Below are 21867 nucleotides of genomic sequence, written 5' to 3' on the forward strand. Positions count from 1 at the left end.
TTTTTTGAATCGATGGTTTTTTTCACATAAAAAGCCGGCTTTTTTTGGAAAAAAACCGAGAATTTTGGAAATTTTGGCTTTTTTCATTTTCATGATTTTTCTATCCAAATAGCTTTCTTATAGTATATTCTATAGTTAGATAAGATTTCCACGACCTGAATGCCATATTTAGCTCTGTAATTCACCATCAAGACGGATGGAGCACATATTTTACGAATTAAAGCTAACATGAAGAATGTAGTATTTGAGGGCAATTTTACAGGTTATTTAACTTTATTTTAACTTTTGAGTTATCGACATTTTTTTTCCTTCTCTAGATCATTTTAGTTTGTCATCCGTGTTTCATTTCTAAGAGCTTAGTACTCCAGCTTCTAGCACGAAAGTTAAACTTACGTTTTTCTATATATCCGTCAAAGCATACGTTTTTCAATATGTCCGTCAAACCGTATTTCCACATTTCTGTTATACTGTAGTTGTGCAATGATTTAGCAATAATTTTCCAGATACAACCTTGAATACCAATTTCTACAAATAATCAATAGCGGATTTAGAAAAGTACTTTGGGAGGGGTTTCTCTGATTGTTTCGTTTTCTAAAAAGTCTTAATTTTATTTGGGAGGTGCTTGAAGTTTATGAGTACAGGCATAACTAATATTTCGGTTCGTTTATATGGTTAGCAATAATTTTCCGGATACAACCTTGAAGATCATTTTATACTGAGAATCAGTGGCGAATTTAAAAAAGTGTTTTGGGAGGGGTTTTCTTACTACTAATGTTTAGTTTTTCTAAATATTCGTAATTTTTATTTGACGGGAGCTTAAAGTTTATGAGTAAAGGCATAACTAATAGATATTTCGTTCGTTTTAGACATTCCGCAACTTTGGAGAACAGGCTTCAGTCCGAAAGACCGATCCTCTAACCTTCGCAAAACCGTCACTGCTGGTAATTAGTAATAATAACGATTTAAAAACAATAAGAAAGGAAGTCGGCCAACTCCTACACTCCTAGTCGGCCAGTACACGCACTATTTCTACATTCTCAGATGGAATGAAGGAAGGCTTTGTCAGAATGGTCGAATGCTGGGTTGAATCCCGGACTTCCCGATAGAAGCGCAAAAGCCAACCACTCAGTCACGTTTGTTGTGCAGTTGTATTTAGCTTAACTTAAATATATTCCGTAGTCTTTTTTTTTTTTTTTTTTTTTGTTCCGTAATGATATGTTGAATCCCTCTTGTTAAAAATTCAGAAAACTTGAGGACTGGGTAAACCGTGATGGTGGTCAAGGGCGCCCATGTGGTTTCCAAGGAGGGGAAGTATAAGCGACGTTTCAAAAATAGTTTCAAATTTTGCTGTAACTAATGTAAAAATCCTATTGGATTTTCAATATTCTGAAGTTCATTTTCCTCTAGAAAGGATCAAGCGTCCCCTTAACCCCCCTGATGGGCGCCCTTGATGGTGGTTATAAAAAACTTGACTGTAGAATTTCAAGAATATACAGAACCATGTGCAGCCTTTAATTGTATCATACAAATCTAAGTATTTCTCTTATGTTTTATTTTAATTTTATTTTGTTTCAAAAAGAGGGTATGGAATATTTTGAAGTAAAAATACTACATACAATTTTGCTAGTTATTTGTGTATTTTTTGAAAGAAGTTTTTACTCTTAGGGTTGGCTCGTTTACACCAGCTGTTTTTTTTTTTTTTAAAATAACTGGTTTAAACTAAAAAAATTAAAAGAACAAAAATGCGAATCGTGTGAACTTCATAGTGACCTTTCACATGTCAAACCATCTGCATTAGTCTTATTTCCTTTTCACCTTTTAATCAAGGTGTCCCATGTTCAATTCTCGGTCGAACCACAACCCTTCTTTCATGTGTAAACCAAGTACTCTTTCGGATGTCACTTAAAGCGAAAGTCTTCTCCTTGATAACCTCGGTATTACGTAAGGATGTTAAGCCTAAACATACAAAACGAAACCAAATTATATATTTCTGCATGCCTGTTGTTTTATAAAGAAGCGAAGGTTGCTTAAATATATTGATTAAAATTGGTAAAATTTATCGATTGCCTACTTAGCTTCCAACATTAGCTTGGATTGGACTTTCAATACGTGAGTGTACGTCTGATGAGGATCTTGGATAGAAGATCGAAACGTCAGGTGTAAATGTGTTTTTATATTAAATAAGTGCAGTCTTGTTCAGCAGTGTGTTTATTTTTCTGATTTTATTCGCAAGACGTTGACTATGATTGTGTGTCACTCAGTTTTAGCGTACTGATTATAATACGTTGACCTTTAAATTTTACATGCAAATTAAATTTTACAGGATTTTCCCGTTATTGTTTTACATTTAAAAGAATGAGGGGATTTTCCCGATGGCTAGGGCGGGAGTTTCTCAATTTAAGAAATTTACTGACCGGACTTCTTTAAGCTTATGGGACCTCTTCCAGCATAACCCCGTTGTTGAATAATAACACCAAGGCGGAACAAACATTTCTGTGAATATGTAATACAAATACATAAAGCAAAATATCTAAATCAAAAAATCTGGTTTAAACCCCAAAAAAGCCTGGTTTAAACTGCCCCCCCCCCCCCAAAACGGGTTTTTGGCATTTTCAGAAACAACCAAGGTTCTTGCCAACTCTGCTTACTTTTGTATATAGGAGGTTAAAATGTGTTTATTATATACATTGGTTAATCCTTTGGAATTCATAATGTAAAAATGTTGAAGTAAAATTGTTTAATCGAAGTAAAATCTTTTCGAAATTCATGGTTTACTTTCGAGGTTTTATATTATTATCGGCATCAACCACTAATTAAATGACTTTCTGTGTTATAGAGAAGCGAAACAAAGTCTGCTTTATCGATTTAAAGCAGAATTTTGAAAAAAGCCCAAAATTTCCCAAGCAAAAAAGCAAAGCAGAAAAAACCGAGTTTTTTTCCAAAAAAGCCGGTTTTTTTCCGAGCCCTTGCATCTCTAACTATTAGTAGACTAATGGTGTCTTGGATTCCAATTCCATTCGGGTGATGCATGTTTTCTCTTATTCTTTCTCTCCTCTGACAGACTGCTTAAATCGTGTACGGATCGGTGGGGAAAAAAAAAACTTTTCCTTCACTTTATTGCTAAGGAGAGGTTTTAAAATGAACACCCTGCATAATACATATTATATACAACTATGATAACCTCGAATACATTGTTTCTTCCGAACACTCCAATAATCCCGAACTTATCAAAATATTCAAGCGACTCGACAAATGCGATTATATTGATATATTTCTGTATTTGCTGCTTTCAAACAATTCGAGATTCTCGAACAGTTCAAGTGTCTCGAAGTTGTCTAATGTTTCTTACATTTCGAGTGTCGAACATTTCGGGAGTCTCGAAAGTTCGATAATTCGATAAAATTAAAATTCTTTATCGATGAAACGGTTTTGAAGTTTTATCGAATTGTTATCGATTACTCGATTATCGGAACAGCTCTACATACGTGAAGACGAAGAGGTTAGCAGAGGATCGTGAAGCATGAAAGCTTCTCAGCTGCTGCGACCAACAGGGGCAGAATATATGCCTATGATGAGGATGATGACCACACTAAACTACAGATACGATATTTAATTCTCATACTCTGCATTTGGTTTCAAAAATGACTGGTTTCAAAAAAGAAAGACCAAATTTAACCGTGTACGAAAAAGGAAGAAAGAATGATTAGGACATCCTGAAGAAATTTTCCTATTAAAGATGTGGTATTATTATAAAATTTGTGTCTGACTTGATTAATATTAGAGAGTGTAACTCATAAACGCCAAAACGAAGAGATGAGCAGAGGACTGTATCATTCAAGATTCTAAATTTGTGGGATATATGACTAGTAATAGCAAAATATTTACGATGATAGCGCAGGAGAGCGGGACCGCAACATGTAACGTCAGCTAAAATGAGCGAAGTAATGCAACATATCTACTCCCTATTTCAATAGAAACATGGCAACTGTGTTCCGGAGAGAGGTCTCTATTTGAGCAATTCAGAATGGAGTATAATGTAGTGCACAGCGAACGACACTGTGTATATATATATATATAAAAAGTAAAACACAGTGTCTTCCCAATCATCTTTGTCCTAACTATAGTGTACGTACTAGCAGCCAATCGCGCTGTTTATCTCTTTCTCTTTTGGCTGTTGTGTTTCACACACACACACATCCACAGTTCATCTCATCTGCTCCGTCTTTGCTGTCTGGCTCGGGCAGTATTTCAGCTGAACGAGCAGGCGGAGGCTGCGAACTAAGAATGATACGATTACAACCCTGCGATAAACCTACATCTAGTTCTGTATTTTTGCCCCTGATGTGATTTTAGGTTTATTCTGTTGGCAATACAATTAATTTTGTGTAATAAATGTGCTATTAATGTGTGCATATGTGTGTGTTCGTTGTGTATGCATTAATTCCATGATGCCGCTGAAAATGTATGTGTTGAAGACCGAATAACACTGAGGTAAGTTTACCATGAAATGTTTGCCTGATAATATAGACAGAAAACGAAGAAGATAAAATTAAAAGTTTCTTCTTGTAGATCCTCCTCCTCCTCCTATTATTATTATTATTATTATTATTATTATTATTATTATTATTATTATTATTATTATTATTATTATTATTATTCATAGCTGTTAACTATCACATATCTGTAAACTTCCTTGTTTTTTCTAGTTAATTTCTGCTTTAAATTTTGGTTGTTTGAACATTGATTGTATCTGGAGCTTCAATATAAGATAAATACAGCTGTATTCATTCAGTAAAAACTTTCTCAACTTTCACGCTTGCGTAAACCTCCTAAAGAAGGGGGCGTGGTAACATGAAAACACAGGCCTATGCAACCAAGAGTTCACTTTACTGTTGACATTAAACGTAGGCTGAATATTAATTTGGTAGCTAGATAATTTTGAACGGTAAAGTTAAACGTAGAGTTTAATAACTTTTATTAGACGTTTGCCTATGTAAATAATTATGTTGTACAGAACGTTTCTTCGTTTATTTGATTGATGTTGATGTTGAATAGGATCGCCTGGAATGACATGATATTCCAAAATCTCTACCAGATTTATTAATGGGCATGAAATAAAACGATGCGAGACTGAAGACTGCCTCGACTCGTTGGGTTCTATTGTGCCTTGTCTCGAATTTCGAGACGATACAAAATAATACGAAGTAAAACCAGTGATGGTATTCAGCTGGTTCGCACCGGTTCGCAAGAACCGCTTTTTAAAATATTTCGATTTCGCAGAACCGTTTGTTATACCCAGACATAACAGTAAATTTATCCATTTATACCAAGGTACAGCAAATTTTAGTTTAATTATCTTTGTTTTTTAAAATCTTATAGCTATGGAGTTAAACATGATTTCACAGAACAAGGCATGAGCGTTTATTTCTTAATCTTAAATGCTCAGATTGAAAAGAAAGAGATCTGGGATAACATGAGTGTAGTGGTGAGAGTTATCAGTGTTATCTGTGTGTCTGTCTGGCTGTTATTTGTGATTTTTTTCCTTCAATTTTGAGCCCTCCATTCCTCCATTCCATCAAAAACTATCTGAGAAACTGATGAAATCTTTCGCATTTCTCTTACCCTTCCCGTGATGTTGACCAAACAAGTTCCGATTTCGGGAGATTTTAGGAGCCATATCTCGGGAACCGTAAGTTATAGAAAGATGATATTTAGGGGCGGACTGGCCATAGTGGGGTTGTGGAGCTTTCCACAGGGGCCGGTACAATTCAATTTCAGGGGGGCGGTAGATCTAAAAGACTTTCAGACAGTACAGTATGACCTTATCAAAAGATATAGGTTATATCTTTAAAACATTTTTAAAATGTAGGCCTATTGAACAGTCAAAATACAAAACCTCTTAATTTCCAATTCAAAAATTGAATCCTTTCCTGAGGTAATAGGCCTCGAAAACAACCGAAAACAACAATCTAATGCCACCAGACACTAGATGAAAAGCAGGGTTGATATGTTTAAAACAAGTGTTGAAAACATGTTTAAAACGAGGGCTGTTGTTTTATTCAGTTTGTTTTAAACGTTTTAAACAAATTGTTTTAAAAGTGTTTTTTTTAATGCTGGTTGGACATGTTTAAAACAACTAAAATATCAGATTGAAGAAGCTAATTTAATTTTCTAACAAACAACCCATCCTCCGCAGATTTGTGCATGTAGTAAATTGCAAGCAGAGTTATATTCTTATTATAACAACAATTACTGAACGAAATTCTGCACATCAGTGTGCGTATAACTAAACCAACAGAAATTCAAGTGAAGTATTTGAACATTTGTTAATTTCCAAGAATAACGGAGGTTAAACATACTATACTCTATTCTAAGATCCAAATTCACAAATTTAAAACTTGATCACTATCATTTCCATAATAATGAACAGTTCTCACATCATAAGCTAGAAGAAATGCTCTGACAAATACAATACAACTCATAGAAAAGAGCAGTGACTAGCCTACAAGGAGCAAATGACATTTTTACTAAACAGTTTTCAAGATACATCTCTATCTGCAACATAGGTAGCTAATAATGATTAGTGTCTACGGCATAACAACATAATTAACTCTAGACACCCGCCAGGTATTTCAACAAAATGGTAGACTCTCACGTTCGGGGCTCTGGTGACCTCCCCTAATTATCACAGAGTCATGAGTTATACACCATTGGGAAGCTTATAGACCACAAATTCCAACGAGGTAACATTCGTGAAATTCCCGCCGTATTCGTAGAGAAAGAACAAACATAAAAAATCATTAAAAATATGATAATATTGACTTTGCGGGGCCCTGGCAACCCTTGCAGTCACCCTACGTTGACAAAATGATAAATGTGCAAGGTGACCAGACGTCCCGTTTTAGCTGGGACAGCCCCTTTTTTCCAACCGTTGTCCCGTTTTTTTCTGACTCGAACGGGACGCCTAAATATCCCGTTTTTAAGTAAAAATGACCCAGGTGTCCCGTAATTATTATTCAAAATATAAATCGTCAATGCAAATTCTATTCTCTTCCGTACCAACACTCGTTGCCAAGGTTCAGCCGTCTCTAGAACTTCTGAATTTTCAAATGGGAATTGAGTGTTCGTGGTTCAAGTGGGAATTGAGTGGGAATCCTGAGTGTTCAACTAGTTGAAAGAGTTGTTGCGTAGAACTCGGAATCGGGAACCATTATTAGTTGTGTGGGACACGTAAAGTTAGAAACGGTGTGTTATCACTTGTGTATTTTGTAAATTGAGAACACTGCTGAGTCCCAAAATGCAATCTGGAAGTCAGATATCCCCACCACCACCGTAGCCGATTCGTATGCGTCCCGTTTTCGCAAGTGAAAATTCTGGTCACCTTGTGAATGTGTAGGCCACATACTTGTGACAATAATGTAAGAAATGGTAGCCATTGCTGCCATTGCGTAATGAATTCGTTTTATGTAGGAAATATTAAAAAAAAATATATATGCGCAGAAAAACATTCATTAAATTAAGACATTCTCTCCCCTACCTCACTATAGTACCACGTCCATATGCAAATCATTTTTGCTGCACACATCATGTATACGAACAAGAATTATGCTTCTAGACCACTTCAGTGAAATATATCTTGTGTTATTTGGGACCGTCCCGAAAATAAATGTAAATTAACCAAATTTGACCCCCCTCTTCCTCTATAAACAAGTACACATACAGGTTACTGTCATGTAGGGTACTACTTCATTGCTTCACATACCAATTTTTATGGATGTACCACAAAGGGGGGAGGAATACCCGCCAGAACCCGATGAAAAAAATGATGAAAAATTAAAAAAAAAACTTCATCCTCTCTCTCTCTCTCTCGGCCGTACATACGTACCCCCTATATACATAAAATGTAACTGACTGAAAGCTTTATCCCTCAAAAATACTTTGGTACCAAATCATCTTTCTAGCTTAATTAAGGACTGAGCTATTGACGTTTGTTGTAAAAATAAATGTAATTTACGTCAAAAAACTGAAACTCCAAAAACTGGCTAACTTTCCCCCTCCCTGCTTCCCCATATAAGCATGAAGTACAAATACACGGTATTACCATGTAGTGGCCTACTTCATTGCTTCACATAACAATTTTTATGAATCTATCCCCCAAGAAGGGGAATGTCCCCCCAAAAACTGTTGAAAAAAAAAAACACGATATTTACCCTCCTCCCACATACATAAAATGCACACCAGCAAAGCTGCATCTTTCAGGAGTAAATTGGTACCAAAACCATCTTCCAGCCTTAACTTGAGGTTTAAGACTGAGCCATTGAGGCTTTAGCCCTGACACAGCAGTTGCGTCAATGGGCGTTTAAAGGTTAAGAATGCAGACGACCAGTAGAACGTAACACAAAGAAACTAAACTACATATTCTGTGAACGGAGATCGGGAAAATCCCGATTTCTTTCTTCGGAATTGAACATTTGGGCGGATCGAGATTAGGGAAGTTCCCGAAATTTGATCTAGCGGTTGAATATAGATAGCAAGCAATACCTAAGAGTGTAAAAATGTAATATATATGCCTATTTAGATTATTGTTTTAAACAAAATAAACATTTTAAACATTTTTTGTTTAAAACAAAGTACTTTGTTTTAAACGTTAAAAATGTTTTAAACAAAAAAACATGTTTCAAACATAAAAAACGTTCTTTTGTTTTCTTAAATTTTTTTTCAACCCTGATGAAAAGCACCGTCACATAAAGAGTACCTACTCAAATTTGAAAATATTTTAAGGGTGTTTATTTTTTCTACATTTTTTAACACACACCAACTCTGTTTAAATATTTACAAACAATTGGTTTGAATAATAAAAGCATTCAACATGGTGAAAGTGACTTCGAAAAAGTTACAGGAACTCAGAGAATGTTTTAAAACAATCAAGAATGAAGCGAAAGAATTCACTGAATGTGCAAAAGCTAAGTTACTTGAAGGAAAATAAAAGTTGATCATTGCTGTTACTCTTCCTCTTCCACAGAAAAGACGAAGGAAAATAAAAATGATGCGACGTACAGTAGAATTAGCACCTGATGAACTTGTATCCGATCCTGCAAACGACTATAAATATCAAGTTGTTAATGTTATTGTAGACACAGTAAACACAAGCTTGACAAGGCGGTTTGATATGAACAATAGTGCTTTCTTTGCTGACCTAGCTATTCTTGATCCAAAATGTTTCCAAGATATTAGAAGCAGAGGACTTCGATCACTTGCACTTGAACATTTAGCTAAGACATTGGCATATTTTTAGTCGCGTATCACAGCAGATATTAAGAACGGAATTGATCAATTTAGCTAATCATTGTGAGAGACTGAAACAGTTCTGTTTAGATGAGTATGATATAATGAAATTAGAAGAGGAGGTTGAAACCACACATATCTCTCCGGATGACTTCATTCTGAAGAGAAACTGTGTTCGTGCATATCAGGACTGTTGTGTTTCTTACTACAGACTTTTGTGTACGTATAATCTTTTGACAGGAACTTATTATTACGTAGGATTTGCCTACAAGTACATTCTCACACTTTCTTTTACACAGGTAGCATGCGAGAGAAGCTTTTCTGTGTTCAAGTTCATAAAAAAACAGACCGAGAACGACTCTATCACACGATAAGTTGGAATCCTTTATGCGTACGTCAGTGGAGAAGGAAATGTTTTAATATATTGATGTAGATAGCGTAGCACATCATAGATAGCATAGCACAGAAAAGTGATGTCCTAAGAAAATTACTCGTAACTTGAAAATGTAATCTCAAGGATACCGTATGTATACACGACTCCAAAAGTGCATTACCACTTTCTCTCCTCCTTTCCCTGCAATATCAGGCAACCCAGAAAACTCGGCAGTCAGGTTAGTTGCGAATTCGAAAGGCGTTGGACCAAACCTGAATTCTGTAACAAATATATTAGCGTGTCAAACTCCAAATAAGAGAATAAAACAAATTGTTAAGAATGACAATTTTATTATCGTGACGGAGTTGGATGATATCAAAGGTTACAAAATGATCTTACTTACGCAGTTCAAACAAAATGAATGAGAACAAACAGATACCAGAGGAAAGCATTTCTCTTTCCCCCAAAAAATAATCTCATAAAAACGAAAAAGTTACATAATATAAAGTTTTAATATAAAACCCACACAAACACATAAAATGTTGACACCCGAAAGGCAAGAACAACTGAACCACAGTGAATGAAATTGTGCACAGATATTTAAAACATAAAATGAGGGACACGGGTTTCTTATTTTCTTTAAAAGAAAAAAAAACGGTTGGAGGGGCACGGACCCCTCCAAACACTTGATCACAAAATATCAATAGCGCTAGTAACAGTACGTCAGATGTGTGTAAAAGACAGGAAGAATTGCAACGAAACTTTACGTGTGGGCAACACGCAAAAAATAATCCAATACGGGCATTTTCATTTTCCAGGAGAAAACGGTTTTACGGGGCAAAAGCCCCACCTAAAGTTTTAAAGTCGAAGCCCGATAGGCAAAAAGAAGTAAACCGAAGTGAATGAAATTGTTCACAGATATTGCAGACGCAAAATAAGGATACGGGTTCCGTATTTTCCTGAATAAAACGGTTGGGTGGGGCACCGACCCCTCCAAACCTTTGATCACGAAATATCAAAAGTGCTAGTAACACTATGTCAGATGTGTGTAAAGGACATGAAGGATTGCAAGGAAACTTTTTGTATGGATAATAGCACAGAAAAAAGGAATACGGTTTGTTTTCTATTCTGCGGAAAATGGGTTTCAGGGGCAAAAGAACGCGCTCCAAAATTTCAAAATTTGACGCCCGAAAAGTAAGAAGAAGTAAACCAAAGTGAATGAAATTTTGTACAGGTATTGTAGTCACAAAATGAGGGACTACGGGTTTCGTATTTTCCTGGAAAAGACGGTTAGGTCGGGCACGGACCCCTCCAAACCTTAGATCACGAAATATCAAAAGTGCTAGTAACAGAATGTCAGATGTGTGTAAAGGACATGACGAATTGCAATGAAACTATGCGCATGTACAATGTGCAAAAAATAAAGGTATCCTTTTTATTTATTTTCTGCGTATAAACGGTTTAAGGGGGCGAAAGCCCCACCGAAAGTTTTGAAATTTGAGGCCCGAAAGGCAAAACGAAGTGAGCCGAAGTGAATGAAATTGTACACAGATATTGTATATATAAAATTAGGGAATACGGGTTGAAAAAGGGTTAGGTGGGGCAGGGTACCCTCCGAACACTTGATCACGAAATATTAATAGTGCTAGTAACAGTACGTCAGATGTGTGTAAAGGACATGACAAAGTGCAACGAAACTTTACGTGTGGGCAAAAAGTAAACCAATACGGACATTTTTATTTTCTAGGAGAAAACGGTTTTACGGAGCAAAAGCCCCCACCAAAAGTTTTGAAATTTGTGGCCCGAAAGGCAAAAAGAAGTTAGCTAAAGTGAATGAAATTGTACACATATATTGTAGACATAAAATTAGGGAATACAGGTTTCGTATTTTCCTTGAAAAGGGGGTTGGGTGGGGCAGGGTACCCACCAAACATTTGTTCACGAAATATCAAAAGTGCTAGTAACAGTATGTCAGTTGTGTGTAAAAGACATGACTAACTGCAACGAAACTATGCGCATGGACGATGTGCAAAAAAAGAAAGGTATACGTTTTTTATTTTCTTCGTAAAAACAGTTTAAGGGGGCATAAGAACCCACCCGAAAATTTTGAAAGTTGACGCCCGAAAGGTAAGAAGAAGTGAACCGAAATGAATAAAATTTGGCACAGATATTGTAAACATAATATGAGGGTATACGGGTATCGTATTGTCTGGAAAAGACGGTTAGGTGGAGCACGGACCCCTCAAAACCTTTGATCACGGAATATCAAAAGTGCCAGTGACAGTATGTCAGATGTGCTTAAAGGACAGGAAGAATTTGAACGAAACTTTTTGCATGGACAATACGCAAAAAATAAACAAATACGGTCTTTTATTTTCTGCGGAAAAACGGTTTTCGGGGGCAAAAGCCCCCATCCAAAATTTCTGATATTGACGCACGAAAATCAAAATAGGTGTACCGAAGTGAATGAAATTGTGCACAGATATTGTACACATGAAATAAGGGAATACGGGTATCATATTTTCATGGAAAAAATGGTTGAATGGGGAACGGACACCTACAAATCTTTGATCACGGAATATCAAAAGAGATAGTAACAGTATATCAGATGTGTATAAAGGATATGAAGAATTGAAACTAAGCCTTGTGTATGGACAATACGCAAAAAAATAAACGAGTAATGTTTTTCATTTTCTGCGAAGAAACGGTTTTAGGGGCAAAAGCCCCCCACCTAAATTTTGAAAGTTGACGATTGAAAGGCATAAGGAAGTGAGCCGAAGTGAATGAAATTGTAGGCAGACATTGTAGACATAAAATGAGGAAATACGGGTTTCGTATTTTCCTTGAAAAAATTGTTAGGTGGGGCACCGACCCCTCCGAACATTTGATCACGAAATATCAAAAGTGGTAATAACAGTATTTCAGAAGTGTGTAAGACATGAAGAATTGCAAAGAAACTTTGTGTATGGACAATACGAAAAAATAAAGGAATAAGGTTTGTTTTATTTTCTGCGGAAAATGGATTTCAGAGGCAAAAAATAGACCCCAAAATTTTGAAAGTTGACGCCCGAAAGGTAAGAAGTGAACCAAAATGAATGAAATTTTGTGCAGACATTGTAGACACAAAATGAGGGAATACGGGTTCATATTTGCTTGGAAAAGACGGTTAGGTGGGGCACGCACCCCTCCAAACCTTTGATCACGAAATATCAAAAGTGCCAGTAACAGTATGTCAGATGTGTGTAAAAGAGATGAAGAATTGCAACGCAACTTTGTGTATGAATAATAGGCAAAAAATAAACGAATACGTTTTTTATTTTCGAGGGGAAAACGGGCTTTGGGGGGCAAGAGTCCCCGTCAAACTTTTTGGAATTTGACCCAAAAAGGCAAGAAGAAGTAAACCGAAGTGAATGAAATGTGCACAAATATTGTAGAGGTAAGATGAGGGAATACGTGTTTCGTATTTTCCTGAAAGAAAAAAAAAACTTAAGTGGAACGATTTGTTGAGTTTCGGGAGGAGTGAACAGAAGCGAACGAAATTGTATATATATATTGGATATGTAAAATAAGGCCTTTCGTGTTTTACATGTGTCGTGTATTCACCCGATTTTTTCAAATTTGGCGTATCAACTACAAGCACAAACAGTATAACGTATTTTATAGTATTTCAGGAGGAATGTTTAACCCTTACAATATTTTTGCGCATAAAAAACGTATCAATTTATTTCCAGTTAGCTGTTGATCTGCCAAATTTAAAGCAAAACAAATTGGGACACTTGAGAAAGACGAAAGGCCTTATTTTACATTGGGTCTATATAATATCTACACACAATTTCATTTGCTTCAGTCCACTCCTTCCTGTGCTATTGCGGTAATATTTACTTTTTTGGCGGAGGGGCCTAGGCCAAAGCATTGTTTTTCCTCAAATATTAAAACACGTTTCATTTATTGTTTTCAAATTGTCCCTATACGAAGTTTCGTTGCAATTTTCCAGTCTTTACGAGGTTCTGACGTATGCTTATTTGCACTTTCGATATTTCGTAATCAAGGTCCGTTCCTCACTCAACCCTTTTTTTCCCCAGGAAAATACGAAACCGAATTATCTCATTTTATGTCTACACTATCTGCCCACAATATCATTCAATTCAGTGCATTCCTTTTTGCCTTTTGGACCTCAAATTTCAAAATTTTGGGTGGGTATTTTGTCCCCTAAAACCGTTTCTCCACAGAAAATAAAAAACCGTATTTCGTTTATTTTTTGCGTATTGTCCCTACACAATGTGTCATTTCAATTCTTCATGTCCTTCAAGCACTTCTGGCATACTATTATTAGCACTTTTGATATTTCACGATCATAGTTTTGGAGCGGTCTGGGTCCCACCTAAACGGTTTTTTTTTTCAGGATAATAAGAAACCCGTATTCCCACCGGTGGTGACGAAAAAAAATTCGTCTGTAGAGGAATAATTTGCTGAGGTTTTTTTAATTTGGCCAATCAGGGCACCTTTAATTGTGTATATTCGACGATAACAGCTTTGAATCAGATAAAATGCACTCGCCATGTAATTTTATTACAAAATGACGCGTGTCTGTTTGTTTTATTTCATAGTTCTCCCATATTAACTTTCTATTGATCGGCGACATTTTCCATTTAAGAGGACTGAATACCGCCGGAATTTTAAAAATGATCCCCAGTGATTCATACGGGAAAATATTCCACTTTTTGAGCCGAAACGAGACTGAATTTCAAGGTTATGATTGTATTGATTCAAATCATTAATTGCTCCTTTTTCGTAACTGCATCTTATATTGCCATCTAGTGGCAAGCAACAGAACTCAGTGATGAGTGGATATTGGTCTCGCGGAGGAATATCAAGCTCGTATGTTTCTGCTACTCTCAAGCGCTAAATTCGAAGTTTAATACTTGTGTGGAAAAAATCATGCCACGAATAAGTAAAAAGGTCATTAGGTTTTATCAACGAAGAGAAAGAAGGAGATTGAACTTAAAACCTTGGAGAGAAGATCAAACTTTTGTAAACGAAGTTCAACATAAAATATACAATATAATTTTTGACATTATAAAGAAACCTTGAATGTAGGTTGGAAGAATCATTCAGAAATTTCAGCTCGAATTTGTTTCAGGCGGGCTCGTGTGTGGTGTTGTCAATTCTCCTGTACGTGTTCTGAGTGCGGCACAGTCACTATTAGATCAGCTGAGGAAAAAAAAAGAGAAAAGCAGCTCGCACAATCAGCGAGTTGTTATTATTCTCACTATATTTACGTTTTAGTTTCTTACTATATTATTGTTTATAACTAAGCCATGACCTCTGCAGATCACAGTCATCTCCAATAATCAATGCCAGATCTGGGGAAAAGGGACAAACGCTCCGAGCGGCAATTTAGGGGACGACAAGCTGCAAAAGTAAAAAGTAAAAGCTCCTACAAAGGAAATACAATCACCTATTGAATTCAATTTGGCCTAAACGTCTTTCAAATTTCAATACCAGTATGCTCATATATTTGTAATGTTAATGCATACAACGTACCTTCCTCTGCAATTCAAAATACGTAGGCAGGTCTCCATTGAAAATTTTAAAAAAATGGACTACATGATGCGAGGCCATGGTGGCCGTCACGTCGGCTAGTCGTGTTGTGTAGCTAATAAAAGATGACTCTTCTCCACTGCCCTGATCCGGCCCTTCAAACTTTTTTGCTTCTATCGAAGCCAGGACTGCCTATTTGGGAAAAGTCTCAATGTTGGCGATTGCCAGTTATAAAAGCGATGCATCCGCCGTTCTGTTGGAAAGGGTGGCGGGGTGTGGAAAGTCCCGCAAAATTCTACGTTGCCCAATGGGAAAATATCTAGATTCTACACTACCAATCTATATATATATATAAAATTGAAAATAACTGTTTGTGAGTAAATCTCCTGAGCCGCCCAACCGATATCAATCAAATTCTTAACATGGATTAGCTTCAAGGCTGGGCTGGTTTTAGGCTATTCACTTTGATGGTAGAGCTGAGGGGAGGAGGAGGGGGTGTAAAAATAAATAAAACTTAATAACTCCTGAACCACTCGGCCGATCTCGATCAAATTTTCAACATAGATGAGGTTCAAGCCTGGGATCACTTTTATGATTTAAATTTGAGGCAGCACCGTGAGGGAGGAGAAGGAGTGGGAGACATATAAAAATCAATTTATATAAGACTGAAAGCGACTATTTTGTAACTTAATACCTATTGAACTATCTGACCGATCTCAATCAAATTTTCAAGATATATAAGGTTTGGATCTGAAAACATTTATCTAATTTCACTTTAACGGTAGATCCTAGGAAAGGGGGAGGGGGATGAATAAGTAAAAACTAATAAAACCTAATATCTTTTGAACCACTCAATCAATCTCGATCAAATTTTCAACATATATGAGGGTCGGGCCTTGGGTGTTTTTATCGTTTCATTTTGACGAGCCAACGTAGGAGAGGTGGAGGGAAAATATATGTAAAAAATAAAAAAAATGACTACATTTGTCACTTCATCACTCTTGAACCACGTGACCGATCTCAATCAAATTTCCAACATACATGAGTTTAGGGACAGGGATTGCTTTAGGTTATTCACTTTGACGATGCAAAGTAGGGAGGGGGAGGGGGAGAAAAATTTGAAAATGATCAAACATGACCGATATTAAAGTTGAATCCATAGTTTTCGGGGTCGATGAGAGAAACAGTGACCTTCTGCTGTTGTTTCAATCCAAGTTCAGCCCTAATAGTTGTGGAGGGGGAGGGTACAATGGAGGAGAGAGGATAAACATTTAAAAATGATCGAAAATGACTAATATTAGTGTCGAATCAATAGTTTTAAGAGTAGCAGAGATTAACAGTGACAATTCTGATGCCGTGTGCCGAAGCACGGAGGAGGGGTAGGGGAGCTATATATAATAATAATAATCGAAAATGACCAATATTAGTGTCAAATCCACAAGTTTCGGGATCATTCTAAAGAACTGTGACATTTTCGATCCGGTTTAAATGCAAGATCAGCTGCGCCACTTGCGGGAAGAGGAGAAAGAGATATATTAAATGGTCGATAATGGCCACTATCAGTGTCGAATTTATAGTTTTCTGGGTCGCTTAGATGAACAGTGGTACTTTCGATCCCGTTTAATTTCAAATTCAAGCCCACAATTTGGGGGAGAGAGAGAAAGAGATAGGGGTCTATTGAAAAATGATCGAAAATGACCAATATTAGTGCTGAATCCACATTTGTGGGGGTCGCTGATATAAACAGTGACACTTTCGATGCCATGGCCCGCAACATGGGAGAGGAGGAAATTACATATAAATGACCGAAAATGACCATTATTGGTGTAGAATCCATGATTTTTGGGGTCGCCGAGATGATCAATGATCTTTCCGATGCTGTTTAAATCGATGGCATTAAAAACGAAAATAGCATATTTCACGGGTACTAAACACATGAAATACGGAGTTGTGCATTTAAATTTTCATTTCAACTCAGCAAAGCGGGAAATATATGCTAGTAAGATTAATAAAGCTCAGGCACTGTCCTTTCTCTATTTCAAAACCAGCTACAAATCTCTTTCCTAGAATATCTATTACTGGAACTATCGTTATATTTTTGTTTTTCGTCCTTATACAACACCAAGGTTATAAAGGAAGGTCTTTTTGATGTGGGTTCACAGCTTAAATCTGATCGACCGTTCCCAACCATACTATCTCACCTCCAGAAAAACTGGATTACAGGGCAGAGTCTAAAGCAAGAAATGTATATCTCTTTTGCTAAAAAAAAAACTTTAGTTCGCATACTAGTCACAGCACTTGTTTAGAGGTTTTTCAACGAATCTGTATGAGACGAGACCTGCAAATGACACAGGACTGAAAGTTGAGCTTACACCAGAAGTCGAATCTGGTATCATTCTAAGACAAAAAAAATCCTAATGGCTGAATACTTTAATGCTCATATTTCATTCTCATGTAAAAATTTAGGGTGAGCCCGGCCCCCTAAACTGCCCGTGGATTCGGGCCTGTGTGACCCCCCACACTCGAACACAATTTTCTGGAAGAAAGCCTCTATTCTTCCTTTTGTCTGTCTAGTTTACTGAAAAAATGAAAAGCAAACTAGGTCACAGAGCATAGAGTTGGAAATGATTGACATGTTGCATTGCAGACATATTTCGTACCATTGATGATTTTGGGAGGTTTTCCAGGGACAAAATTCCCCTCGGAGTTATATCTCCTATGGTGCTCAATATGCGTTGAGTTGATTTTATCGTCCCTTTCAGCAGCGAGGCTATATGAGACGGGACCTACTGTTTAATCGTGAAATCCGAACCATATGAGCTCTCGGCGGGAATCGAACCCGGGTCTCTCACGTCAAAGGTGCGTACGCTAACCACTTAGACACGAACAAGCTCGGTGCTCATATTAGTAAAGAAGAAAGTACATTATAGGACTTTCAGTGCAAATACAGTTAGTCCCAATTTTGTTCGTACGGATGACATTTTTGTGTTTAAAACATTAACCTGTCTATCTATTTTTGTAAAATGATTAAAATATTATGCTGTTCGTAAAATGTATATAAAAGCAAGCTAATTGCAGGATTGTGAAACTTTTATGTATGTAAGAAAGAAATAAAATAATTATTCTTCCAGAACCTCCCGTTATTTACGCCACTTTTTTGTTCGTACACTACACCTCCACCCCAACACTGATTATACAAATCGCGTCGATGAGAAGAAGAAGGCAGTAGATAGGAATGTTAGCAGCTCACTTGTACTGTGATAATGTGATCAAGATCGTACTCCCACCCATATCGTTTATCTATTGTGATCATAATGGGTAAGAGAAGAGAGCTTAGTTGTGAGTTGAAGGACGTAATCATAAATTTGGCATTAAAGGAGTATTCGATGAGAAAGATTGGTACGTTGGTAAAGAAATCACATTCCACAGTTCAGTATATAATTAATAAGTTTAAACATAATGGGTCTACAAAGAATGTGCCGAGAAGGAAGAAAGAAAGGAAACTTAGTGAACGCGAGGAACGCTTTGTGGTGAATAAGATTAGAGGTAATCCGAAATTAAGTGTCCCAAAGCTCCGCCCAATGGTTGAAAGTGTGTGTAACAAACGTATGTGTAATGAAATTGTACGAAGAGTATTGCACAAATATGGATTTCATGGTGGAATGTGTCGTAAGAAACCGTTCGTTAGCAGAAAGAACCGTGCTGCGAGAAGGAAGTTCGCTAAAGAGCACCTTGACATGGACCAAGAGTTCTGGGACAGCGTGATTTGGTCCGATGAAACAAAAATGAACGTATGTGGGTCAGATGGAGCAAGGAGGGTGTGGAGAAAAGTGAACACAGCTGATAGGGTTGAGAATACAACACCCACAGTAAAGTATGAGGGTGGTTCTGTCATGATATGGGGGTGCATGTCATCCAAGGGAGTAGGGACATTAGAGTTCATAGATGGTATAATGGACAAGCACGTGTACCTTAATGTTTTGAAGCGAAATGTAAAGCAAAGTGCACAAAAAATGCAGATGGGAGCCAACTATATATTTCAGCAAGGTAAACATACAGCTGAAATTAATAGGATGTGGTTAGTATGGAATGTACCAAAGTTGCTGAAAACACCTCCTCAGTCCCCCGACTTAAACCCCATCGAACACTTATGGGCTACTTTAAAGCGTAATGTGGGTAAACACGGGGTTTCTTCGAAAGACGAGCATAAGAGGGTAGTGATGCAAGAATGGGAGGCAATCAGTGCTCAAACTTGTAATGACCTTGTTAACTCTATGCGTGCAAGATGTCAAATGGTCATCAAAGCAAGAGGATATGCCACAAAATATTAAATTTTCAGTTATTGGGATTTAGTTTCATACCTTTTAATAGTATATTCTCAAGTGTACGAACAAAAATGTGACATAAAATGGAGGAAGTATTTGTTTAGTGCACAATATTAGCACGAAGGAAAACATATTTTGTTTTTTGTTTACTAGTAGTTAATATCGATATGTGCTTTTTTTCAAAATACAGGTCGTTTTGAACAAATAATTAAATTTAACATGAAATTTCTTGCTGACATTTGAAAATTTTCGCCTGTACGAACAAAAATGTGACACACTGTAGTTAAATACGACGGCTGTTAAATGAATATTTTTCATCTTGAATATATTGTGATAATTTTCAATCTTATTTGATAATGTCATTTTTAAAAAAAATGGCATTCTCTTTTCTGTAACTCACTACAGTATACAAGTTAAATTTCAGACAGTGTGCAAAAGAGGGGAAGTGCCTACAATGTACGATGGACCTTCTTGTAAACCATTCTTGTAAACCGATGAACAAAACCTTTCTTGTAAAATTCAGCGTTGCAAAGAACCTGTATGGTTGACTGATAGCTACGCATAAACTGACAGAACGAAAGTCTTAATTTGAGTACTGAAGCTGCCTCAGGCTAATAGCAACTTGCCCTCAGGCGTTGTTTTGTGCCTTGTAACATTATGTTTAAAAAACAGACACAGACACAAGATAAAACAATTGATAAGGCTAGTTTTCTGTTATACAAAATTATATTTCTCAATTTGTTGTTTGAAGCCTCTTTATTCCTTATAAAAAAACAACATATCCAGATTTATATTTATCATGAAAATATATTTATCATTCAGGTCCTTTATTATTATTATTATTATTATTATTATTATTATTATTAGTAGTAGTAGTAGTAGTAGTAGTAGTAGTAGAATTGGTATTATTATTATTATTATTATTACCGCATAATATTTTTCGCTAGTCCTCACAGCAATTAATATTTAGCAACAGGGGTAAAAGTGCGTGGGAACGCGGGGGAACCCGGACCCCCACCTCCAAAAAATGTGTACGGCGTCCCCCGAGTTCCTAAGCAATTACAATGGGCAAACATAGGCATGGGGGACGGCGTGACGTCATGCCACTACCTACCGTCCAGATGATTCCATCCCATCTCGCCTAATCCCACCTCGTCTAACGATTTATCAGCCACTTATATCTCCAAGAGAAGAATGTCCACCATTTTAGGCGAAATGGAAATTCCCATCTTGCCTAATATCGCGGTAGGATGCAAGGAGGAAATTTCTGTACTAAAGAGGGAATTCCTCTACTAGCATTATAATCAGATATTTCAATCAATATTGGCAATCTCTGTAAACTACAATATAAATATATAATAACTACTATACAAGAAGAAAGCATAGGGGGAAGGTGATTTAGTTAATTTAGTTCACTTTTGATTTGTTTTGGGAATACTGGAAATTGATTGGCAAACAGGAGCTAATCAGAAACAGGATAGAAATATACAGGGTGTTTCAAAGCAACACCGAGAACCTTTGGGAGCTGATTCCTGATACCAAGATAAGAACCTGGGTGCACAAATACTTCCTTTTGGCGCTATGACCAGCCAAAAAACCTGTCGGGAAAATGCCCAAAATGTAACTTGAGAACAGAATGTCGGATCGAAGTCGGGGTAAAGGAAATGTATATTATTTTTAGCCATAGCTTCCATTAATGCACAACTCGATATGGTACAGAGGCAGCACAAAGATCAACCCAAAGAAATTGAAGAATTATTGGGATATTTTATGAAATGTTGACTGAAGCAAGTTAACTATAATTAAATACGATATTTCAAATAACAGGAATCTTAGAACACGGTCGAAGTTACAAGAACATCGTTAAAATTATAAAAAGGGAAGATGCACATATTTGATTGATCTACTTTGTCTCAGTATAGAATTGACTATCGAGAAAGAACTGAAGTTATTTGAAGTCCATAAAGTTTACATGTTATCCCTTCTAGGCTAAGGAAGACAGAGAGATCACGCATGGCTGTGGGGTAGCGTGTGTGACTTTCGCATAGGAGACCCGGCTCCAATTATCAGCGGGAGCACAAGCAGTTCGGATCTCACGTTAATCCGTAGCTCCATGTCTCACGTAATTTTGCAACCGAAGGGATGTTAAACTGAAATCCGATCCAATCATAGAGAGAGATAATAGATGGAAGCTTTTTTTTTGGGGGGGGGGGAAATAATTCGTGAAAGGAGAATGTAGGAGAAAACAGGATAATTCCGAGAAATCTAACGGGTACGATGGTATCCACTACAAATTTTATAGTCTGGGATCCATCCCGCCATCCGGCATCCAAAACGGATTTA

At 36.8% G+C, this 21867-nt stretch overlaps 1 protein-coding gene across 4 annotated transcripts in view; it reads left to right on the forward strand.

The window, feature by feature from the left end:
• The window catches only part of LOC145660611 (pleckstrin homology-like domain family B member 1), an 865216-nt gene that overhangs the window by 156973 nt on the left and 686376 nt on the right, over positions 1 to 21867 (forward strand). Inside the window, exon 1 of one of the 4 annotated variants that reach the window (XM_081725876.1) lies at positions 4228 to 4491. The exons of the other annotated variants lie outside the window; for them this stretch is intronic. The gene's annotated coding sequence lies outside the window, so the exon portion shown is untranslated. Of the gene's footprint in view, positions 1 to 4227; positions 4492 to 21867 lie in introns of those variants that run through there. 4 annotated transcript variants of the gene reach the window in all.

This window comes from Thermobia domestica, chromosome 9 (assembly GCF_964235325.1).
Source record: "Thermobia domestica chromosome 9, izTheDome1.hap1.1, whole genome shotgun sequence".
Lineage (NCBI taxonomy): Eukaryota > Metazoa > Arthropoda > Insecta > Zygentoma > Lepismatidae > Thermobia > Thermobia domestica.